Source organism: Octopus bimaculoides, chromosome 12 (assembly GCF_001194135.2).
Source record: "Octopus bimaculoides isolate UCB-OBI-ISO-001 chromosome 12, ASM119413v2, whole genome shotgun sequence".
Lineage (NCBI taxonomy): Eukaryota > Metazoa > Mollusca > Cephalopoda > Octopoda > Octopodidae > Octopus > Octopus bimaculoides.
Genome location: NC_068992.1, coordinates 14,390,014 through 14,398,592, shown reverse-complemented (window position 1 = coordinate 14,398,592; position 8,579 = coordinate 14,390,014). Strand labels below are relative to the sequence as shown.

The 8,579-nt window shown below is 37.2% G+C and overlaps 3 non-coding genes across 3 annotated transcripts; 2 read left to right on the top strand and 1 right to left on the bottom strand.

Moving 5' to 3' along the window:
• Window positions 1–2,470: 2,470 nt before the first annotated feature.
• Window positions 2,471–2,542, top strand: Trnac-gca (transfer RNA cysteine (anticodon GCA)). The gene has a single exon. It is a non-coding gene; the product is annotated as a tRNA-Cys (tRNA).
• Window positions 2,543–4,289: 1,747 nt separating this feature from the next.
• On the top strand, window positions 4,290–4,361 carry Trnac-gca (transfer RNA cysteine (anticodon GCA)). The gene has a single exon. It is a non-coding gene; the product is annotated as a tRNA-Cys (tRNA).
• Window positions 4,362–8,305: 3,944 nt separating this feature from the next.
• On the bottom strand, window positions 8,306–8,377 carry Trnac-gca (transfer RNA cysteine (anticodon GCA)). The gene has a single exon. It is a non-coding gene; the product is annotated as a tRNA-Cys (tRNA).
• Window positions 8,378–8,579: the final 202 nt, after the last annotated feature.

The following is an 8,579-nucleotide window of genomic DNA, read 5'->3' as shown; positions in this document are numbered from 1 at the left end:
GAATTGAGAAACTGAATGTCTTCACAATGGCTGAGTATTTTGTAAGAGAGAATTTCTGTGGAATACATCGTTTATTAATTTTTCAGAAAGAGAGAAAAACTCAAGAGAGAAAACCCATACCCCAACTCCCAATATAGTTAGTGAATTGGTTTGAGTCGCTAGAGCTTTGGAGACAATACTTCGGGTTATTTGTTTCATATCTCTGCGCTCTGAGTTCAAATTCTGTCGAGGTCAACTTTGCCCTTCATCCTCTCGGGGGTCGATAAAAAGAACAAAGAAACAATCTAAAGTAGTGGATTGGCTGAACTGCAAGAACGGTGAACCGAATATTTCTTGCGATATACGTTCCAGTTCTTTGCGTTTTGAGTTCAAATTCTACCATGACCTACTTGAGTACTGGCCTACTTGGGTACTGACTTAACACCACTACCTTGCTACTTGTGTGACTTGAGCGGAATTTCACGCTGGCGCAAGCATTCAGGCCAGGCTTCCACTCTTTTCTACTTCTCTTCCACCTTTGTCAGAGGCCCGGTAACGAATCATGGAAACTGGCATTCGCTCTTGGGATGAGTGGGTGGGGGTGGGAGTGAAAGAGAAAATAAAAGATGCAGTGATTTATTTTAGTTGTTTACTTCAGCAAGTGAATTTGAAAAGTTTTAGATTAACAAATTCCTGCATAAAATGTAATTCTTCATGAATGTTTGGAATGAAGCTCCAATTTCTAAATGTATTGGTGATGCAAATATAGCACCACTTATAAATGATTGTGATGCAAAGTATCATAGAATTGATGTTTTATGGAGTTTGTCTTCAGAAAGATGGGAAAAAATTTAAGTATCTGTACAAAAAGCGAAGAGGCTTTAATTGCGTTTCTTCACGCTATACTAACGAAGAAAAAGCAATTAAGATTCCAATTAAGCTAAACAAAACTTCAAGTAGACATTGTTTAGGCTAGATGGTGCATTGTCTTTTTTCATTCCATTATAACTGAAAGAGAGAGAGAGAGAGAGAGAGAGAGAGAGAGAGAGAGAGAGAGAGAGAGAGAGAGAGAGAGAGAGAGAGAGACAAGACAGTTAGGTATATGCTAGGTGTATATTAGAAAGGCAACCTTGGTGTGTGTAATAGAATATTTATTTTACTATTTAATAGTTCTGGATATGCAAACGTTAATTGATGTCAAAGAGTAAATGTAAAAAAAAAAACGAATATATATAAATGAAAATGAGCTGAGAGAAATAACTGAGAATGGCCAGTAGCATGTACTCCGCCGTTTACGACGATGAGGGTTCCAGTTGATCCGACCAACAGAACAGCTTGATCGTGAAATTAACGTGTAAGTGGCTGAGCACTCCACAGACACGTGTACCCTTAACAGGGTTCAACGTGACACAGAATATGACAAAGCTGGCCCCTTTTGAAATATAGGTACAGCTCATTTTTGACAGCTGAGTAGACAGGAGCAATGTGAAATAAAGGATCTTGCTCAAAGATACGGCACCCCGCTGCGAATCGAATTCACGATCGTGAGCCGAACCCTCAGTTTAGAAATGTGAGATTATGTAGATCCTGTCATTTTGATTGCCCCAACGAGGATGGGCTTCACAAACTACCATGCAGTGGGACCGAACCCGAAAACACATGACTGCAAAACGATCGTCTCAACCATAAATCCGCTGTTACATCTGAACCATACTAATTCTGATGAGTTATCTTTCTTTTCCTTTATCTTTTACTTGTTTCAGTCATTAGACTGCGGCCATGCTGGGGCACTGCCTTAAAGGTAGTCGAATTAATCGACCCCAGTACATTGTTAAAGCCTGCTACATGTTCTATCACTATCTCTTGCCGAACCGCTAGGTTACGTAAACGTAAACATACCACCACAGTGGTGGGGGACAAACACACACACACACACATTGTATATATACATGCCAATACTGTATATATATACTACGGGATTCTTTCAGTTTCCATCTACCAAACTAACTTATAAGACCCGAGGCTATAGTAGAAGACATTTATCCAAGGTGTGGAACTGAACTCGAAGCCATGTGGTTGGGAAGCAAACTTCTTACCACACAGCTACACCTGCTATTTACACCTTTAATTTCAAAGTCTGAAAAATCTAGAGAAAACAAAATGTATGCATTACGCTAGTTTCTATGGTAATTAGTTTTCAGTATTTATTCTTATTTTCCAATATTACTGTGAAGATTTAACATTTTTATTTAAATTAATTGACATCCTTGGATCACACGTGTCACATTGTCACGTTTATTTGTCATTCATCTGTTTATATTTTTAGTTGTCGACAATGTTTGGATATTTCTGGTGTCATTCCATCACGTTAGTTTTTCTTGTTTTTCAGGTTTTGTCAAAATGGAGTCCGTCACAAATACCAATAACCAAAATGAATATACATTTATTTATTTTTGTTTAAATAGCTAAAATAACGCGTGAGGTATACGTGGGGGATATAGCTCAGTGGTAGAGCATTCGACTGCAGATCGAGAGGTCCCCGGTTCGAACCCGGGTGTCCCCTTCTGTTTTTTTTTCAGATTTCGATAGGGTTTTGCATTCGTCTTATATTTTGAGTTTTCTTAACATACTATTTCCCTTCCTTCACTTCTTTCTTTATTTCTTTTTTCTTTCTTTCTTTCTTTCTTCCCTTCTTTCTTTCTTTCCTTCCTTCTTTCTTTCTTTCTTTCTTTCTTTCTTTCTTCCTGTAATTTCATCGTGAGATTGTTGTTTCCATTACTGATAGTTTATTTATATTTTAATACCATATTTACTTTCCTTCGTCAAATACAATTATCTCTTTACCTTATCTTTTTTTGTGTGCGTGTATTTGTTTGTACATCTTATAATGATTTGAGAAATTCCTCATTTGATTTCATTTCTCTTTACGAAATTGCCAGTCCATGAGATCAGCCTCGAATATTCCAATCAAGACGGTCGTATATATGATGAAGACATAGGTCAATGTATTATACTGCAATAAGATCAAGAGGTGTCACGCACATAGTGAACCGAAAAGGTACTTTTGATAAGTTGTAACAGTCATATTTCTAGTTGTACAGACCAATTACACATGCTGCGTTGTGGCATTCAACGAGTCACTGGAATAAATTTTTGTATATATATTCTACCTCAGTCTTCAGAGTCGGGTTGACTGTCTTACGGTTTAAATTCCGGCGACCTGCGTTTTGAGCTGAAATCCGCTGATATTAGCTTGACTTGTTCTTCTCTTGGGATCGACAAATAAGGTACGAACCCAAAAGGGTCGATTGGCAGAACCGTTAGAGTGTTAGAAGAATTTCCTTGCAGCGTCCGTTCCAGCATTGTAACTACTATGTTAGTGACGGCGTTGTTGCTAAGCTGTATTGAGGCGTTCCTTTTTCTTGAGTAATATCGATGCTGGAAAGATGAAAGATTTTCAAACATGAACGAATGCCCTCACTTCGTCCTTAACCCTTTATGATGACGAGCTGAACATCCCAAGGCGTCGAGCTGGCAGAAACGTTAGCACGTCGGGCGAAATGCTTAGTGGTATTTCGTCTGCCATTACGTTCTGAGTTCAAATTCCGCCGAGGCTGACTTTGCCTTTCATCCTTTCGGGGTCGATAAATTAAGTACCAGATACGTACTGGGGTCGATGTAATCGACTTAATCCATCCCTTTGTCTGTCCTTGTTTGTCCCCTCTATGTTTAGCCCCTTGTGAGCAATAAATAAATAAGAGTTGAACATCCCAAACTACAAGGCCATGCGCATACAGCATACTTTTCTACTCTAAGCACAAGGCCCGAAATTTTTGGGGAGGGGGCCAGGCGATTAGATCGATCCCCAGTACGCAACTGGTACTTAATTTATCAATCCCGAAAGGATGAAAGGCAAAGTCGACCTCGGTGGAATTTGAACTCAGAACGTAAAGACAGACGAAATGCCGCTAAGCATTTCGTCCTGCGTGCTACCGTACAGTATAGCGTTGAAAAGAAACTCTATTAACGCATCCGTAATTTATTAATGAACATCATCTTAGGTGTGCCATTGTTACGCTACTTCGCCGTCCATTCTTCTTTAGTTTATGTGATTTCAGTTCCAGCTGTTCCCGCAGAGATAAAACAATATTGCTTTGTTATTTACTTATTGATCCATTCTTTATTAGCTTTTCCTACGATTTTGCACATTACATAAGAATAAGGTGACACTGCAAAATAAATAGCATTAAGCAATACCGACGCGGGTATATTTTGTTCAAATAAGTATATTTTGAAGACTTTGACCATATGGGGGTATAGCTCAGTGGTAGAGCATTCGACTGCAGATCGAGAGGTCCCCGGTTCAAACCCGGGTGTCCCCTTTAGAAATTTTTCATTTCTTTATCTTCTGCATTTATTTTTTCAAATGTTTTGTTTCCTTCTTAATTACTGTAATTTCATCGTGACGTTGTTATTCATTCTATTCAGTACAACCTATATTTCACCAAATGTGATTATTTCTAAGCGTCATCATATTCTTTCTATTTGTGTGCGTTTTGTTTTTTTAATGATTTCTGAATGTCCTGTTGATTTTATTTCGCTTGCATTCGTGTGAAACAAATAGATAACAAAAAATACGAATCCAATATTCAGTTTGGCGTTAACATGTAGAATATTATTTTCACCGTTCTCTTTTCAGACATGCTACAATGTGTCGCACGCACTTCAAAATGACAACAAATGGGAAAATCTATTTGATGTCTCTTCTGTTCTTCATCTTACCCTACTTGTCACATTTCGCCTTCCACAATGGCCATTGTCGCATTATCTGCTTAGAACAATATTGATATAATTAAGAACCTCACAGGATTTTTGAAAGACAAGCAAAATATTTTCAAAATATTTTCATGAAAAGATAGCCATAAAATCGCTTATCTAAAACCGTGTTTAAATCTTGTCAGCAAGCAGTCAAGAAAAACTGGAGAATATTTTTAAGGTGGACATGGAGCATTTGGTAAATCGTTGGCATAACCATAGATATATGCTTTCCCCATTGACTTTTTACTTTGTAACTTTCTTAGGAATGCATATTCTCTTTTAGTGAATTTTCCCGGAGATAGGTTTTCGAGAATGCAGAGTACAATTTTTCTTCCACATGTTCAGTCTATTACTGGACGAAGACCTCAGTATGTTCTCTTCTCAGTATGTTCTCTTCACAGTGTGATGTTTTCCTCAACTATAGTTGTGTTTGGGAGCTGAAGAATTTAACTAAATCTTCATTCCAACTTCTGCGTGGTCTTGTTCTTTTTTCTGGATGTGTTGTCCACTCTGTCAATTTGCTATTCCATCTATTGTCCTTTCTCCTAAACACATGTCCCGCCAAAGACTATTTCAGTGTTTTTTTATTTTCCAGATAATATCTATTAAGCCTGTTGCCACTCTTATCATGTTCTTTTCCCGCTTATCCATTTTGTTATTCTTCAACACTCCCCATATCCATGGCTCTTTGAGTTGCTCTTAATTTATTTTCAATGCTCTTGTCTACTTTTCTGCTGCATACGTAATGAGAGGCAGCACACATTTGTTGAAGACCTTTCTTTTTAGATACATGGACAAATTACTGCTCAATTTTACCAAAGGCTTCTCATCACTAACCGTATTTATCGTTCAATTTCTTTGGTTAGATTTTTCATCTTTTAAACATGTCATTTGTCCAAGATTGGTTTACTTGTTTAACTTTGTCATCTCTTACTACAATTATTTTGATAAAACTTGAAATAAAATAACTAATTCTCTACTACCCTGTCGAATACGTATTTCTAGAAAATTTCATTAAGAAATATGCATTTAACAAAATTCCGGTGAGGTAAATTTATTTTTATAATCCTCCCTGCACCATAATTATAATGAAGATTATCTAAAATGTTTCTGGAAAATTCCATTCATCTCATGCATTTTAAAGAAAGTTTGAGGTGACAAAGTCAGATGTGAAATTAACCGAAATTCCTCACCAAAAGTTTGTTTTTACCACATTTACCGATATAATCATAATCTTTCTTTTATCTTTTACTTGTTTCAGTCATTAGAATGCGGTCATGCTGGGGCACGCTTTGAAGAATTTTTAGTTGAACGAATCGATCCTAGAATTTATATTTTTTTAAAGCCCGGTACTTATTATATCGGGATCTTTTACCGAACTGCTAACTGGAGGACAAAAAAAAACAACAACAAAAAAACTAACACCAGTTGTCAAGCTGTGGTCTGGAACAAATACCGACACAAACACACACACATTAGGGGATTCTTTCAGTTTGCGCCTACCAAATCTATTCACAAGGCTTTAGTCGGCCCGAGGCTGTAGTAGAAAAACACTTGCCTAAAGTGTCTCGCAGTAGGACTGAACTCGGAACCATGCGGTTCAGAAGCAAAGCCATACCTGCATAATATACGCCATCCAAGATGTATCGATGGAAAATTTCATTAAAAATATAAGCATTTTGAAGAAAGTTAGGGAGAAACAAAATCGACGGGCATAATTTTGTAATTATGCCAAATTGTTAAAACGCATATCTATTGGGTTGTCCGGAAAGTTCGTGCCGATTTTGAAAGGAAAGAAAAAAGTTAATAAATACTTGCTATTACATTTTTAATCAACCAAATATGAACCATTTTGTTGCACAATGCGTCTCCATCTTTCCTTTAACTTGAAAATACCCTCTTCCCAGAATTGAGGTGGTTTCATGGCAAATAAGTCAAAAGGTAAGCTACTATAAATCGGCACGCACATTCCGGACAACCCAATATATGTAAAAAAAATATTTGTATCGTATGAATATGAAACAAAACGACGCTCAACTGTTTCTCTTTCAGTTTTTCAGTCTTTCAGCGCGAAATGTACGTATCATTACGTATTCATTATATCTGAGAGTGCATTTATTTTGTGTGGAACGAAACACATAATTTATTGTGCGAAATACAACTCAATAGAAGATAGAAAAACGCCTGTGCCCATGTTCTGTATCTCACGTAAATTCTCACTAACATTATCAGCAAATGTTTTTATATTTCCTATTGAGTTGTATTGCTCACAATAAATTATGTGTTTCGCTCCACACAAAATAAATGCACTCTCAGAAATAATGAATACGTAACGATACGTACACTTCGCGCCGAAAGACTGAAAAACTAAATGAGGAACAGTTGAACATTGCTTTGTTTCATATTCACATGATACAAATATTTTTTACATATAGACATGCGTTTTCACAATTTGGCATAATTACAAAACTATGCCCGTCCATTTTGTTTCTCCCTAACTTTCTTCAAAATGCTTGTGCTTATATTTTTAATGAAATTTTCCATCGATACATTTTGGATGGCGTACATTATGAAGCTTGTATCCCAACCACATGGTTCCGGGCGAGTGTCTTCTACTATAGCCTCGGGCCGGTCAAAGCCTTGTGAGTGTATTTGACAGATGGAAACTCAAAGAAGCCCGTCGTATATATATATAATTGCGTGTGTGTGTCTCTGTGTGTTTGTGTTTTCCCCCCTCTGCCGCTTGACAACCGGTGTTGGCGTGTTTACGTCCATGTAACGTAGCGGTTGGCAAAAAAACTGATAAAATAACAGCCAGGCCTAAAAAGAAAATACATTTCGGGCCGATTAATTCGCATAAAATTTCTCAAAGCTGTGCCCCAGCATGGCCGCATTCTAATAACTGAAACAAGTAAAATATTAATAGCACTATCCTTCAAAATTTTAACCCAATGCCAGTAATTTTGAGTCGGGGGTGGACAAAACGACTACATCGAGCATAGAACTTTACTTGAACCCAGAACGTCAAACTGGAAGAAATGCAGCTAAGCTTCATATCTGGCGTCTTAACGATTCTTATTTCTTTATTGCCCACAAGGGGCTAACGATTCTGCCAGCTCTCCAGGATTTGTGTCTTGATTTTGTTCGGCGATCTGTTGCTATCACCAAAACGAAATTTTTATTTCAAACATGAAAATCTGATTTTGATTGCAGATCAGGGAAAATAATTCTCAGCATTTATTCCGACTTGATGTATTAAGCCCAAATTCCGCGGAAGGCGAGTTTGCTTTTCATCGTTTAGGGGTCAGTGAAATAAATACCAGCTGAGCATTGGCGTTAATGTAATGGACCACCTCCTTCCCACGAACTCGCCTTTGGCCGAATTTGGACTTAATACGTCAGGTCGGAAGAAATGCTGAGAAGCATTTTTACAGGTTATTTTCATAAGTTTGAAATACAAATTTCAGCTAAAACGGAAAAAAAAAACAAACAACAAAAATAAAGTTGAAGGGGACACCCGGGTTTGAACAGGGGACCTCTCGATCTGCAGTCGAATGCTCTACCACTGAGCTATATCCCCACCGTATCCGGTTTTACCAAAGATACTCATTTAAACAAAATATACTTGCTTTTATATTGATTATTGTTATTTGTTTTTTAATATGACTTTATTCCCATAGAATTCGGAGTGTTTTTCTAAAAACACAACATAAATAACTAAACAATAATGTTTTGCCTGAAAGAATACATCCAGGATTAAGATCTCATATGACAAAGAAAAT